This window comes from Pelobates fuscus, chromosome 3 (assembly GCF_036172605.1).
Source record: "Pelobates fuscus isolate aPelFus1 chromosome 3, aPelFus1.pri, whole genome shotgun sequence".
Taxonomy (NCBI): Eukaryota; Metazoa; Chordata; class Amphibia; order Anura; family Pelobatidae; genus Pelobates; species Pelobates fuscus.
In genome coordinates this window covers 285,796,425-285,811,828 of record NC_086319.1, presented here as the reverse complement: position 1 = coordinate 285,811,828, position 15,404 = coordinate 285,796,425, and positions in this window count along the sequence as shown.

Genomic DNA, 15,404 nt, shown 5'->3' with positions numbered 1-15,404 from the left:
CAGGAGACATGCTTATGCAGTATTTTCATTTTAAAAGGCCAGATTTCCCTTGGGGCCAAATGACAGTGACATAAAGGATAGACCCTTCCGGCATGTAGAAGTTGATGACTGTTAAAAATGTCACTGCGATTAGAAGGCCAGGGATCTGGAAAGGGACTGTTTAATCTCTAGTATTACATTCAAAATATAAAAAATGATCAACTGAACTGTATGGTGTTGTTTTTTTTTTTTTTTTAGGCAGTGGCATTAAATCTACTGCAAAATGTATTTACCTTTCTCTTAATGGTTTATTGTACTAAAATAAATCATGGAGAAAAGAATTAAGAGTTATGACAGTGTTTGGTTAGATAATGTGCACCAGATTGATGGCTGACAGCATTGTAGATGGTGAAATCTGGCAATCATCATTCTGTCTGACCTTGCTTGATGAAAATCCATAGAAATTGACAGTTCAAGAGCCCTTTTTTTAGCACCAACATTCTAGGGGCACATCAGTTCTTATAAATAATTACTGACTTAATCCTTCTCTCTCTGATATCAAAGAGGTTTTTGTGCTAATACACCCAAGATCCCAGATAAGTCAGCAAACCTACAAGATAAGTCACTAAAGGGAGAATTCAAAGTGAATGTCAAATTTAAGGTCAAATTAATAAATGGGGAAAAATCTCTAAATCACCCATGCTTTCGGTTCGGCTACTCTATCCTTAAATTTGAAATTCACTTTGAATTATCACTTTAGTAAATAACCCTGTCAGTGTCTGATATAACTTCACGTCCATCAAAAAGAAAAAATAGCCAACAATACTAAACCAAAAAAGCACATACAATCCCTGTAAATTGCCGTTTGGTTAGTCCATGGTCAGGTTATACAAGTTCATACATGACTAGACTTAGAGATTCATTGTGGTCCAAACTGCAATTCATCTGACTTTTAGCTAATTGGGCGATCAGATGAATTTACACACTCTGATAAACTGTACCCAAATCATGAACCAAACAAGCCACAAATGCTGAATATGTGATTCTGAATTCTGCTAATTCTGCTTGTGGTGTCAAAAAAAATAGATGATTAATGGGAAAAAAAAGGAGATTGATAGCTAGGCTATGTGACAATCTTTAAATTTTGCTTTTATTCACAGATGAAGTGAGAAGCAACCAAGAGAGGGCAAAAAGAAGGAACACATAAAAGAAATGTCTGGAGTTTCCTTTTTTATCTGTAATTTTATTTTATTTCTGTTTAATTTGTTATTATTTACCGCAATTCCCAAATCTGTCATACTTACAAGTCCACGACATAATGAATGTACATTATGCATACTCAGTAGCATATATATATATATATATATATAAAGATATTCTACTAATCAGTATATCGCAATAACCATGAAAAATGTTGGTATTCGTTTAATTTTCAGTTATACAATTGTACAGTCAAGTTTCGCAGAGCATAAAAATCCCAATATATAAAATTTTAAAGTTTGAAAATCAATAACAGTAGAACAAACAAGATGAGAGCTGCTTGTGCCACCAAGCAGGGAAGGGAAATTATGCAGTCTGAGTAGTCTGTGCTACAATAATATGGTGACATTACACACACAATAAACAACATTTCTTAACGCTCAATGACCAATTAACCAATGCCCTGCTGTGACATTTGAAGATAGTTATCCCTAGAATTACTGACTGAAAGGGGCAGACCCATGGAAAGGAGCAGACCCGTGAAAAGGAGAAGTCAAACACTGTATTAATACCGTCTTTCATGAAAAATAAGACACGGTCTTATATTAATGTTTCCACAAAAAAATCCACTAGGGCTTATTTTTGGGGGATGTCTCATTTTAGGGAAAAATGTGTGCTAGGAAGCAGGTCTATGTTCAGGGGAATTCCATCAAACATGGACTATTTCACTATAGCATGGAATCCTGCAAATCTATGTTCGGGGAAGCTTTCCAAACATAGATTAGCTTACTCGCTAATAAAATACAGCGAATCTATGTTTGTGGAAACTTCCCTGAACATAGATTAGTTTACTCTCGAATGGAATACCGGGAATCTGTTTGGGTATATTTCCCTGAACCTAGATAAGCTTACTCGCAAATGGAATCCCGCAAACCGATGTTTAGGGAAAATTCCCCTAACATAGATTAGCAAATGACTAGGGCTTACTTTCGGGGTAGGGCTTATATTAGGAGCATCCCCAAAAAATAAGCTAGGGCTTATTTTAGGGGGATGTCTTATTTTCGGGGAAACACGGTAGAAATGAAACTTATAACATTTTTAGGGGTCAAATCTACAGAAACACTTTTCCCCTACTCTGTAAAAACCCATCTTCCAACTTCACCCATCTCCTTGACAACCTCTCTCACACAATTGTTCATCCCTATTGGTCCCTGGCCCATCCCCAGGCCTTGTTTAATGTGACAACCAGGCTCCCAATACTTTAAGGTACTTGTGCCTCAGTCCCCTAGCTGACCAATGCAGCTCCTCAAGGCGTTATCCATTGTGCCAGTGTGGGAACTTTAGTTTGTCTCCATAGGGTGGGAATAAGTGCATTGGCCTCACCTAAGAGTCCACCAAAATTTTTGGTTGCTTAAATCTTGAAGTGAGTGTGGCCAATCTAATAATATCTGTGAGGATGTAAGTGAAGGAAAATTGGGAATACATTTTTAAAGGTATCGATCACGTTTTCCCAGAATGTTCGTATATCTCTTAACATTGAAAGGTGAAGAACAGAGCCCTCCTCTTCATGACATCTCCAGCACATAATACTCAGTTCTGGGAAATGTTTATGTGGGAACACTGAGGTTCTATACCACAGCAGCACTATTTTCTTTGTAAGTGGAATGACAGCTACATAATTGTACCTAGTATATAAGTCCAGCCCTTAACCGAAATTTGGATGCGTATGAATGAGTACCAGTTCCATTGGAAGTGGGGGGGTTTTCTTTTTTAATTATTGGGGACACAAAAAATGCATACAAGGCAAAAACAGAGCAATAAGTAGGAAAATACAGAGAATGAGCAAGTCTCAAAATAGTTGTAGCTCACATGTGCGATTACAGAAGGAACCTATTCCAGTTGCATATACAACTGATGTGAAATGAAAAGACTTTTCTTATCCTATTAAAAATTCTAATGTGCTTTTAAAGCAACGTACAATACATGCAGACATGCTGAGTTTTACAGACATAAACTTGTGTGGGTGTTTGTCTTTCATAAACTAATATCCTGGTGTTGTGGATCTTCTGCCTGGATTTCTCCTTCTCCTCTTTCCCATACATGCAGTCCAGCTCTGCTACAAGAGTGGGTAAAGTAGTATCAATGAGCCATCCAGAGTCACCACCAAATTCTGATGATAATAGTGAGGCCAATATTTGCTATTGCCATCTAGCAGCTTCAGCCAGTTTGTTAAAGACTGGAGTATTATGTAGTGGGTAGCCATTTTGGATCCTGTAGATGTGGTCAGCTTTAGTCAGTCATACAAATGCTACAAAGACAAGACCGATAAGAATTAGTACACAGATGTCATAACGCTAACTTTTGCAGCACGTTTTTTTACCACTGCTCTCAATGCCATTGTACACATAGGTTTTTATATGAAAATAAAATGAAGGGAGGGTTATAAATGCAAATAATGCAGGGCTGCACTTTACATGGTATAGGTGTAGTTTGTAAGTAGTGTTGCTAAATCATATCTTGATTCTGATGTACATTAAGTTTCCTACTTGATGTTACTTTTCCTTGCCATAGTTATTATTGTCAATAATTTCTGTCCCTGCGTTGCTGGCAGTGTTTTATGGACGGCTGTTTGGATGTAGGTCATTGATAATTCTGCAGCTGTAATCTGACACAGGCGTCGATTATTTATCAGCCTATATTTTTTTATCTGCTGCCGATAAGTTTTTTATTTTATTTTATTTTTTTAAACTTGTTGTAATGTCCGCACTTTAAAAGCTTCCGATAATATTGATTTTCATGAAATCTCAAAAATTTATATTATACTTTGTATTGAATTATCAGTTTTAGCAATCCAGTGCCATTTACTGCGTAAATAATTATATGCCCACTTCAGAACTAGATGGCAGCAAGCAAATATATATATATTTTTAATGTCTTTGGGTGTCAATATAACCCCACATTAGGATAAGTGAGATTTAAAGCCCCCCCTATGCTCCCAATCGCCATGCTGTAAGTGGGAGAATGACAACCAGAGGTTGCTTGCTGTTTTAATGTCAGAAATTGTCTCTCTAAAATATATTAGAATAAAAAAGAAATACATTTAAAAACAAATACCATGAGGTCTGTTCACTATTAACACTATTAACTATTTACTGGTGCCCAGTAAATTGCCTTCACTCTTTCTGAATCCCATATGCAGAGTCATCGAGGGGAACCATAACTAAGGAGGAGTTAGAAATAGCAGAATAATGTATTGATTGTGGGGTAGAGGGTGATAAAAGTGATGGGACAGGGGATCAAAAAGCAATGGCGTACTAAGGTGGGGGCTGAGGGGGCGGTCCATCCCGGGTGCCACTCATTAGGGGGTGCCGGTGTGTACTTTCATGCCGCTTGAGGAGTCTCCAAGTTTGCTTACCATCCAGCAGCAGCGTGTCCTCTGTTCTCGTGATCCGCAAGAGCGTTGCCGCGTGTTGTGCACACAATGGATGCTGGAGCGTTGCCATTGCAACCCTTGGCAACGCTCTCACATTTCGCGAGAACAGAGGACATGCTGCTGCTGCTGGATGTGGAGACTCCTGGGCCCCTCTTCAACCATACTGTGCCACCGTACCACTAGTGAATGCAGTGTGTGGCCCCTTCCTGGACACAGGTAAGAATAAGGGAGGACACACACACACAAACAATACACACTACTCACTATACACTCATTATATACACACACACACACTGCATACACACTATACACACACACACTGTATACACACTAAACACACACACACACACACACACACACACATACACTGCATACACACTATATACACACACACTGCATACACAGTATACACACACTGCATACACACTATGCACACACACATAGCATACACACTATACATGCACACACTGCAAAGACTACACACACACACACTGCATACACTACACAAACACACACTGCATACAATAAACACACACGCTTATACCTGCGTGTCTTTGTATCTGTATGTGTGTCTGTATATGTGTGTCTGTATGTGTGTCTGTATAGCTGTGTGTGTATATCTGTATGTGTGTCTGTACATGTGTGTCAGTGTGTGTCTGTAAGTGTGTGTGTTTGTATCTATATGTGTGTTTGTATCTGTGTGTATCTATCTATATGTGTGTCAGTGTTTGCCTGTATCTGTGGATGACTGTGTTTTTATGTATCTGCATGTGTATACCTATGTGTCTGTGTATCTGTATGTGCCAGTGTGTGCATCTGTGTGTCTATGTATCTGCATGTGTGCCAGTGTGTGTATATTTGAGTATATGTGCATACATCTCAGCATTTCACCAACACTACACACAAATACACCACTGCATCCAAATATCGACACTACATAAAAACACACCACAATCTCAAACACTTCTCAATGCTAAATGAAAAATGTTTTTAAATGTGTGGGTGTTTTTTACATTATAAAATTGGGGGAGGTGAGGGGCCAAATATAAGATCCGCCCCAGGTGCCAAATTCTCCAGGTACGCCCCTGTCAACAAGCCTCTAGCCCTGTAAGAGTTGGACCAAGGGATACCCATTCACCTAGTCCTAATTTAGATAGTACCCATTCCCTCTTTCCAAAAACATGAAATGCCCTCTATCAACCAACCCACCATACTTAGAACCAGTGGATTCCTAGCCCATTGGGCCCACAAATGTTCAACTACTCCACACATTGGTTCCCAAACCTACCATTGCCCTGTAAAGATGCTCCCCTGCCACTCTAATAAGTATTATTACTGGGTATATAGCATACAAAAATAATACATATAAAGAGAATTGTTTTATAATTACCTGTCATAGCCTTGATCGGAAATCTACAATCAACGTCCATTTCTTTCTTTGTTCTCCAGCTGTAACATATGGGCAAAATAAATTCCACTATAAGTACTCCTACTTAGAAAATAATACAAAACCTGAACACAGAAAATATTGTTTAAAAATAAAAAAAATCTGTAAAAAAAAAAAGTTAGTATAGATATAAGTAGATGTTCTGTATGTTGTGACAGTATAAGAGAAATCATAGTAATGGGAAGGCACTTAGGACCCTGAATCCTACAGTGTATGTACTCTCCTGAGAGACAGCCTATTAGCAACACCTGAACTTTATTGGGAAATGGATTTAAAAGGTCAGATCAGGCTTAACTCTGAACTATTATACCTCTCGAGATGCTGTACCAAAGGTAAACATACACTTGTTTATGTTTAAACTGTGTATTTACTTCATAATGTCTGGACCTGCAGACGGATTATTCACCCAGGTAATATTCGAGGGTGAGTTTTGAACAGTCTGTATCCTAGAGAAAGCTGCCGTTTCTTTTCTTTATGTTTTGTTTATTTAACCTGATAAATACATGTTTAAAGTTGCAAATAAATACCGTAGAAAAATACCTCACCACAAGTACCTGGCACAAATACAGACAGAGGAGATATATTGGAAAGCTTAATCCACCAGCACCATGATAGTGAATGAACATCTGAGAGAAAGGAAAGGTAATCTAAGGCACAAGCTTGTTTTCAGGCTCCATTCTTGAGTATAGAACCCCACATGGCACATGGAGTCTGGTCCATAGGGGAAGATGATGAATCTATTGGAGTCGTAAGGACTATTGATAAGTACATGATAGGAAAAAAAACACATTTCGTCTGTCATGTTTAGTTTTGCAGTGTGTCCCCCACTTCTTGATGGCAGGAAAGGCTGAGTTACTAATCATTCACCCAATGGCTTTTTATTGGTTTATCAGTCACGGATGTATGAGTTAATATATCTGCCATTCAGGTGGCTTAAATGGCTACTCTTAGCACCAAAATAACCCGCTTTAACTTACTGACTCAGGTTTGGTTTATCATGCGCGTGCAGTCTCACAGCTCAATTCTCTGCCATTTAGGAGTCAAACCACTTTTAAATCTGTTTAGAAAGCACTAGTCACACCTCCTTACTGCACAGTGTGTTTGTGTTAGACGTTCTTTTCTTCTGCTCTGTTAATGGAACCTTAATCACACACAGGAGGCTATTGCAGGCTCTAGCAGGCAATTAACAGTCGCTAAGAAATTCTAAATTAAGCACACTGTGGAATAAAGAATGTTTTAAAATAGATCTATCTTTAAAGGAAGTGTTTAGGAAGGATGTGGGTCACATGCAGGGGTGTGTGTGTAAAATTATATAGATAGAATTACAATTAACACAGTGAAAAAAATGCTGATTATTGAACAGTACATACTATAAGTGTAAGCCCCCTTCTACTTACCTTAGCAGTCTGCCGACGCTGAGACCCGGCAGACTGCCGCTCCCACTCCGACGCAGAATGAGGATCCAGTCAGCCTCATGGATCCTGGCCGTTGTGCGCCCGCGCCTGCGTCATGGCACCAGAGGAGCTCTAATCAATAGAGCTCAGCACACTCGCACCTTTTGGGGGCGTGGTTATGCTAACCATGTCCCCAACCATATATAATCTTAGTCTGCCCAAGGCACAGTGCCCTGCTGTGGTTCTTAGTGTCACTAGTGTCCCAATAGCGCATTCTTTATCTATTTTGTATATTTTTGGCATTGACCCGGGTTGCTCTTCACTTCTCTGTTTTCTGGCTCCTCTGACTCAGCTTTGTCTTTCGTATTGGTGTATTTCTGGCTCCCCTGACTCGGCTTTGTCTTTCGTATTGGTGTATTTTTGGCTCCCCTGACTCGGCTTTGTTTCTCATACCTGTTTTTTTTTTTTTTTGGCTTCCCTTGACCTTGGCTTGTTCTGACGTTCCTTGTATTGTATTGTATTCTATCTATCTGGCCATTCTAAGGATCGGTTTAGGGACCTTTTCATCTGTCTCTATTTCTTCTGGTGGATTTACATTCTGAGTGTTGGGTTATAACGTTACAGTAAGCTTGCTGACATTGGTCTCTCCATTATATTCCTATGCTATACTGCATGCCTATTCTTATGAATTATATACAGGGTAGCATAATTATGAGTAATATATTCTTACAATAATATATAAGTTTCCTTTCAGCACGTTATGTTCAAACATATATATGCATATTTGGAAATTAAACCTCTTTTGCAACCAGAAAGGATCATACATTATTTATTTTGCCCATAGTTGAGGCAGTATTGACTGTACCACAATAAATTGGTTACTCTGACAGTACTCGCCAATATAAAGTAGACTCTTGGAATAACAGGAAGAGCCTAATGAAGGTGTTTTGCTAAATTAAATGTGTTACATGTTGCTTTAACCCCTTAAGGACCAAACTTCTGGAATAAAAGGGAATGGTGACATGTCACACATGTCATGTGTCCTGAAGGGGTTAAAGCTGTAAAATTAGTAATTAAGGTAATTATAAAATGACCATACCTAACATTGTTTATTGACATGCTTCCAATGAATTATGGCTTACTTACTACAGGCCCCATCTGACTATGGAACCAACCTCTCCCCCTAGACTAGCATCAGACCCTGACAACACGGCAGATCTCTTGTATTATCATCTAGGCTTAGAGACAGGGGCGGGCTGGGCAGGGAGGCAATTGCCCCCCAGGCCGCCCGAAATTCTTTTAGGACCGGCCGCGGCGGGCCGGCCCTTTAAATGCTGCAGCCGCCGAGCGCTCTGTAAAGAGCGCTCAGGCGGCTGCAGAACAGATTCTCCCCTCCCTCCCCTCCCTTGTAGGTGGCCGAGCTGGTCTCCGGTCCGCGGTCCCGGCCGGAGTGATAGGAAAGTGCACTGAGTGTGCACTTCCTGTCAGTCCGGCCGGGTACAGGAAACAGAAACCCCTGTTCCGCGCGGAACAGGAGTTTCTGTTTCCTGTACCCGGCCGGACTGACAGGAAGGTGCACACTGAGCACCTTCCTGTCACTCCGGCCGGGACCGCGGACCGGAGTGCAGCTCGGCCACCTACAGGAGAGGGGGTAAGAAGAAGGGGGGAGAGTAAGAAGAGGGGAGGGGGGGAGAGTAAGAAGAGGGGAGGGGGGAAGAGTAAAAAGAGGAGAGGGGGGGAGAGTAAAAAGAGGGGAGGGGGGAGAATAAAAAGAGGGGAGGGGGGGAGAGTATAAAGAGGGGAGGGGGGAGAGTATAAAGAGGGGAGGGGGGAGAGTAAAAAGAGGGAAGGGGGGAGAGTAAGAAGAAGGGGGGGGTAAGAAGAAGGGGGGGAGAGTAAGAAGAGGGGAGGGGGGGAGAGTAAAAAGAGGGGAGGGGGGGAGAGTATAAAGAGGGGAGGGGGGAGAGTAAAAAGAGGGAAGGGGGGGAGAGTAAAAAGAGGGGAGGGGGGGAGAGTAAAAAGAGGGGAGGGGGAGAGTAAGAAAAGGGGAGGGGGGAGAGTAAGAAAAGGGGAGGGGGACAGTAAGAAGAGGGGAGGGGGGAGAGTAAGAAGAGGGGAGGGGGGAGAGTAAAAAGAGGGGAGGGGGGAGAGTATAAAGAGGGGAGGGGGGGAGAGTAAAAAGAGGGAAGGGGGGAGAGTAAGAAGAGGGGAGGGGGGAAGAGTAAAAAGAGGGGGGGAGAGTAAAAAGAGGGGAGGGGGGAGAGTAAAAAGAGGGGAGGGGGAGAGTATAAAGAGGGGAGGGGGGGAGAGTAAAAAGAGGGGAGGGGGGAGAGTATAAAGAGGGGAGGGGGGAGAGTAAAAAGAGGGGAGGCGGAGAGTAAGAAAAGGGGAGGGGGAGAGTAAGAAAAGGGGAGGGGGGAGAGTAAGAAGAAGGGGGGAGTAAGAAGAGGGGAGGGGGGAGTAAGAAGAGGGGAGGGGGAGTAAGAAGAGGGGGGAGTAAGAGGGGCGGGGGGAGTAAGAAGAGGGAAGAGAGGGAGTAAGAAGAGGGGAGGGGGATAATAAGAGGGGGGAGTAAGAAGAAGGGGAGATAAGAAAAAGAGGGGGGTAAGAAGAAGAAGGGGGGAGTAAGAACAAGAGTGGGGAGTAATTAGAAGAAGGGGGTAAGAAGAAGAGGGGGGTAAGAAGAAGAAGGGGAGTAAGAAGAAGAGGGGGGTAAGAAGAAGAAGGGGGAGTAAGAAGAAGAGGGGGGAGTAAGAAGAAGAGGGGGGAGTAAGAAGAAGAAGGGGGTAAGAAGAAGAAGGGGGTAAGAAGAAGAAGGGGGGTAAGAAGAAGAAGGGGGTAAGAAGAAGAAGGGGGGTAAGAAGAAGAAGGAAGGGGTAAGAAGAAGAAGGAAGGGGTAAGAAGAAGAAGGAAGGGGTAAGAAGAAGAAGAAGAAAGGGGTAAGAAGAAGAAGAAGAAAGGGGTAAGAAGAAGAAGGAGGGTAAGAAGAAGGGGGTAAGAAGAACAAGGGGGGGAGTAAGAAGAAGAGGGGGAGTAAGAAGAAGGGGTAAGAAGAAGAAGGGGGGTAAGAAGAAGAAGGGGTAAGAAGAAGAAGGGGGGGTAAGAAGAAGAAGGAAGGGGTAAGAAGAAGGAGGAGGGTAAGAAGAAGGGGGAGTAATAAGAAGAAGGGGTAAGAAGAACAAGGGGGGAGTAAGAAGAACACAGGGAGGAGGGGGGATAAGAAGAACACGGGGGGGTGAGAACACACAGAGGGAGGAGTGAGAAGAACACAGGGAGGGTGGAGGGGGGATGAGAAGAGCACAGGGAGGGTGGGTGAGTGTGAGAAGAGACCGCTAGGGGAGGGTGGGGGAGAGGAGAGACCACTAAGGGGCAGAGGAGAGCTCTAAGGGACAGAAGGGACAGCTCTATAGGACAGGGGGCAAGACAGGGAGCTCTTTAACACTACGCGCACACACACACACACACAATGCATCCCTATACATACACAGAAACACAATGCATCCCTTCACATACACAGAAACACACAATGCATCCCTATACATACACAGAAACAGAACATGCTTCCCTTACACACAGAGAAACACACAATGCATCCATTACACACACACACAATGCAACCCTTACACACAAAGACAATGCATCATTTGCACACATACACAGAAACATACAATGCAAACCCTTACACACACATGCAAACACACACACTGTTTTTCTTACATACACACAGAAACACAATGCATCTCTTACACTCAATGCACACACATACAGACACACACCTTGCATCCCTTATGCATACAAACACAGATTCACACAATGCATCCCTCACACACAACCAGAAACACATAATACATCCCTTATACACAAATACACACTGCTTCCACTACACACAAACACACTGCATCACCTGCACAAACTGGTATCCCTATACACTACATACCATAAGCACACATATTAGATAACACATAACACATCCCCTACACACTCCACTCCCTGTGAGCGAGCTCATGGGTGGGTGGAACATACAAGTGGACTTATGAGTGGGCCTTATGGGCATACTCACCGTCAGGCACTGGAGCCCAGACCTTGAGATGTGTAAGAGGCCCCCAAAAAATGGAGCTGCTTCCAATTCTCCCAGAACGTTGAATTTTGTGACCACAGTTGCAAACAGCCTCCAGAGGTCCTGTTCTACACCAGACCAGTGGAGCCAAACTGCAGCCCATCATCATCCTCATCTAATTGTAAGTAGGCAATCTAGTATATTATTAGTGACACTAATCTATAATTTACCTCACATTAAAGGGACACTATAGCTTAATGAAGTGGTTCTGGTGTCTATAGCTGGTCCCTGCAGGCTTTTTAATGTAAACACACACTGTGTGCAGCACTGGCGTTAGTTCATATGGCAGATCATACGGGTGGGGCATTGTGATGTCACATGGGGGGGGGGGGCGGCAAATTTATATTTTGTCTAGGGCGGCAAAAATCCTTGCACCGGCTCTGATCCTGGGCAGGTGCACCAGTCTACTGGTGACCCACAGGAGGGGAGTGCACTGATTGCACTGCACTCTCCTCCTGCCCAGACCCGTCTTGACCGCAGTGCAAGTGCCCTCTGCCCCTAATTTACAGTGGCTCACACTCACAACAAGCAGTGCCTGGAGCCCTTTGCAGAGACGGAAACAAAGAGGTTCTGCGGCAGCTGGCCGTCCTGCAAGCATTACATTAAACAGCTGTTCCCCATGCAGCCACAGGTGGCGTTGTGCTGGGAGACTGTGATTACTCTTCATTTCCTCCCAGCCTACAGAGCAGCGCATGGGGGAGAGAGGAGGAGGCATGATTTAATCTTGAATAAATCCTCTAAGCAAACCTTTATAAATTTTGGGGGGATCAGCTCTAGTTTCCACAGTTTATTTGTGTTTACTCTCATCTCTGTATTAATATTGAGGGATGTCTAAGTAGTAACATCAGTGTGTGTCAGCAGGGCCAGCCGTTGGGGTGGGCAAGCTGTGCGGTCACGCAGGGTGCCATGACCACAGAGGCGCCCGGCGGCCAACACAGCTCACAAGTTGGGTACACCAGCATATTTAATTTAAACGATTCGCTGGTGGTCCACTGGTGCGCACCAGCAGTAGGTGCAGTCAGATCATATCCTCTCCCTCGTGGTTCCGGCGCTCAGTTAGTGAGTCAGAGCACAGGCTCAGAGATTCTCAGCCTGTGCTCTGACAACATTGAAAGTCAGAGCCGTGAAGGAGCGGGTATGGCAAAGAGCTACTGATTAGCATTACATCAATATCCGTTATAAAACCAGAAAAAGGTGGGCATGGATGGTGAACTGATTTGGTGGCGCAATGGGCCACTTGACTGGTTTTGCCCCCCAGGCCTAAGGCTGCCAGCCCTCCCCTGCTTAGAGATAGATAAATATGCTAACTGGCCAGATAGTAGCTACAATGGAAGTCATGATTGGCCTCTATACTAGCCACTCTGCACTACAATGACTCAATGTTTATAGCAATCCAACAGTGAGCACACATTATGACAGAGATACCAGTGAAATCTGAGAATCGGAAGTGTCCCAGAGGACATTTTATATGCAGATTGTTCTTTCGTGTGTCTTCATAACAAGCAAAATCAATATCCTTGGAGGGAGTAGTGACAATCTGCAGGGGCAACTAACTCAAAAGGTTCTTGCCAAAGATCAATGTGAGGTGGACAAGGCGCACGTATGTCAGCAATACACAATTCTGTGAGTCTTACCAGTTAATGTTATATAATGACATTGTGGTGCAGTCAATACTGCCTCAACTATGGGCAAAATAAATAATGTATGATCCTTTCTGGTTGCAAAAGAGGTTTAATTTCCAAATGTTCATATATATGTTTGAACATTATGTGCTGAAAGTAAACATATGTATTTTTGTAAGAATATATTACTCATAATCAGCAATACTTTCTCAGAAGAAAAAGTTATTACCTATAGATTGACTTCATGGGATTCCTCATAGTAATATGAGATGGTATCTTATATTTCAGGCTTATTAAATTAATTAATATATATTACTGTGATCTTCTGAACCAGTTAAAGGGTTACCACAAGCACCTTGACAATTCCAGTGACTTGAAGTGGTCATGGTTCCTGGAGTCTGTATGTGCAGAGTTTTGAAACGCTCCATGTATGGAACTTAAAATCTTTGCTGCTGGAGGTGTAACTCCACCCACGGTAGCATCATAGAGAAATAATTACCCAGTCTGATACAACAAGAGGCTTATGACTAGGTGGGGAATAGGTAAGATGAGAAACTGGTTTGCCCTATTACCAGGAAATGGGGCCACGGTGCTCCTGGTGTCCTAACCTCTACGTTGGCTCTAGTGCTTAGAGTAACCCTTTAAGCCTACTTACAACTAAGATATGCCTAGCAACCCTCATATTTTACCAGGCACATGTGCCACTTTTAAGTAACAACTTATTTGATTGATAGAAGATGTGGACATAAGGAGAACCTTTCCTTTCTCCATGAATGATCACATATGTTCTACTTTTTCTGCATTATTTCTACTAATTTGTGGTATCACCCCAGTAATTCAATACTGATTATTTCAGGAGTTTGTATAGGGTTATTACATATCCCAATTTTAAGAATAGGTTTACTAAAATAATAATAAACGTGTTAGCCTTGTTTTACATTAATAGATCTGTTCGTTAGTTGCCTGTCACATTCTTGCCTGACATTGCGACTCAATGAACTGTCATAGATTTGACTTGTGACCTAACATAGACATTAGTAACAGTGTGTGCTAGAGGCTGACCTTACAGAAACCTAATTGAAAGTGTCCCTGAGTGACCTGTCTCTGAGGTGGGGGGATGAAGGGGGGAGGGGGGGGGACAGGGAGGGGGATAATGAACACAAATAGATTGTGAATAGTAAAATAGATTTTATAGAGAAATTGCCAAAGAGGGAAACTATAGAGGTGAACATGGGAAGGGGAAGCAAATTTAAATTTTCTCTCAGATGGCAAAATATACACCTACAATATAAGCCCTAAACTCGCAATAATTAATATTGTATTGTGATCTTTATTAACTCCATTTTTTTTGTAGCTGATTTGAGGGATTTGGGCTTTTTCCACATTACTTCCAGAACCCAAATATGTAATCCTAATGGTCTTAGTTTTACAAATAGCTTGGCAGTGAATGGGGTAGTGAAGGTCATTTTAAAGCTCTTTCTCATTGATGATGTCACTTGGTCAATAAAGGTACCGGCAAATGGAAGATGTTTTAAATTGACCTCATGAAAGAAGCACTAACATCAGTATAATTCCACGGACATGAGGTAAGAAGTGCTTCTAGTAATCTGTGGTTTTATTTCACTGTACTGTGTCAGGTGTTTGTCCGGTGAGATGGTTCCACCCTGAAAAAGACACCAAAGCCGCTATATCTAAGAGCCCATATAAGCCCCAAATATTTTTTCAATAATTTTTCTCAAATAAAATACATTTATTTGCCGTTGGTTTTTCTGTTTTAGTATTCATTTTTATCACTACATGTTTATGGGACACGACAAGAATGCTACAAAGCACTGACTTTCATTTTACACATTAATAGTCGTACTCTTGACTAACTTCACACATGGAATTTTAGATTCATAGAGACACATCATAAATTTGACAGATCTGCTTTAATGCAGTGACAGTAACAAATATTGGTGCCCTTTGGTTGCCCTTTGGTTGCTGCCAAGGAGGTCACTTGGGTGCAGGAAGGAGGCAATAAAGTGAGAAGATACCATAAATGGAAAAGCAGTGCTTTGAACAAACAAACAAATCACATTTTATAGTCTAGGGAAGGAAGGTTAGCATGGATGTGCATGTAAGATTAAATTAAGTATAATCTCTCAAAATTTTCCCTTTTCAGTAATTCTCCCTTCACTCTCATACAGCCGGGGTATGCTTGTCTATGGGT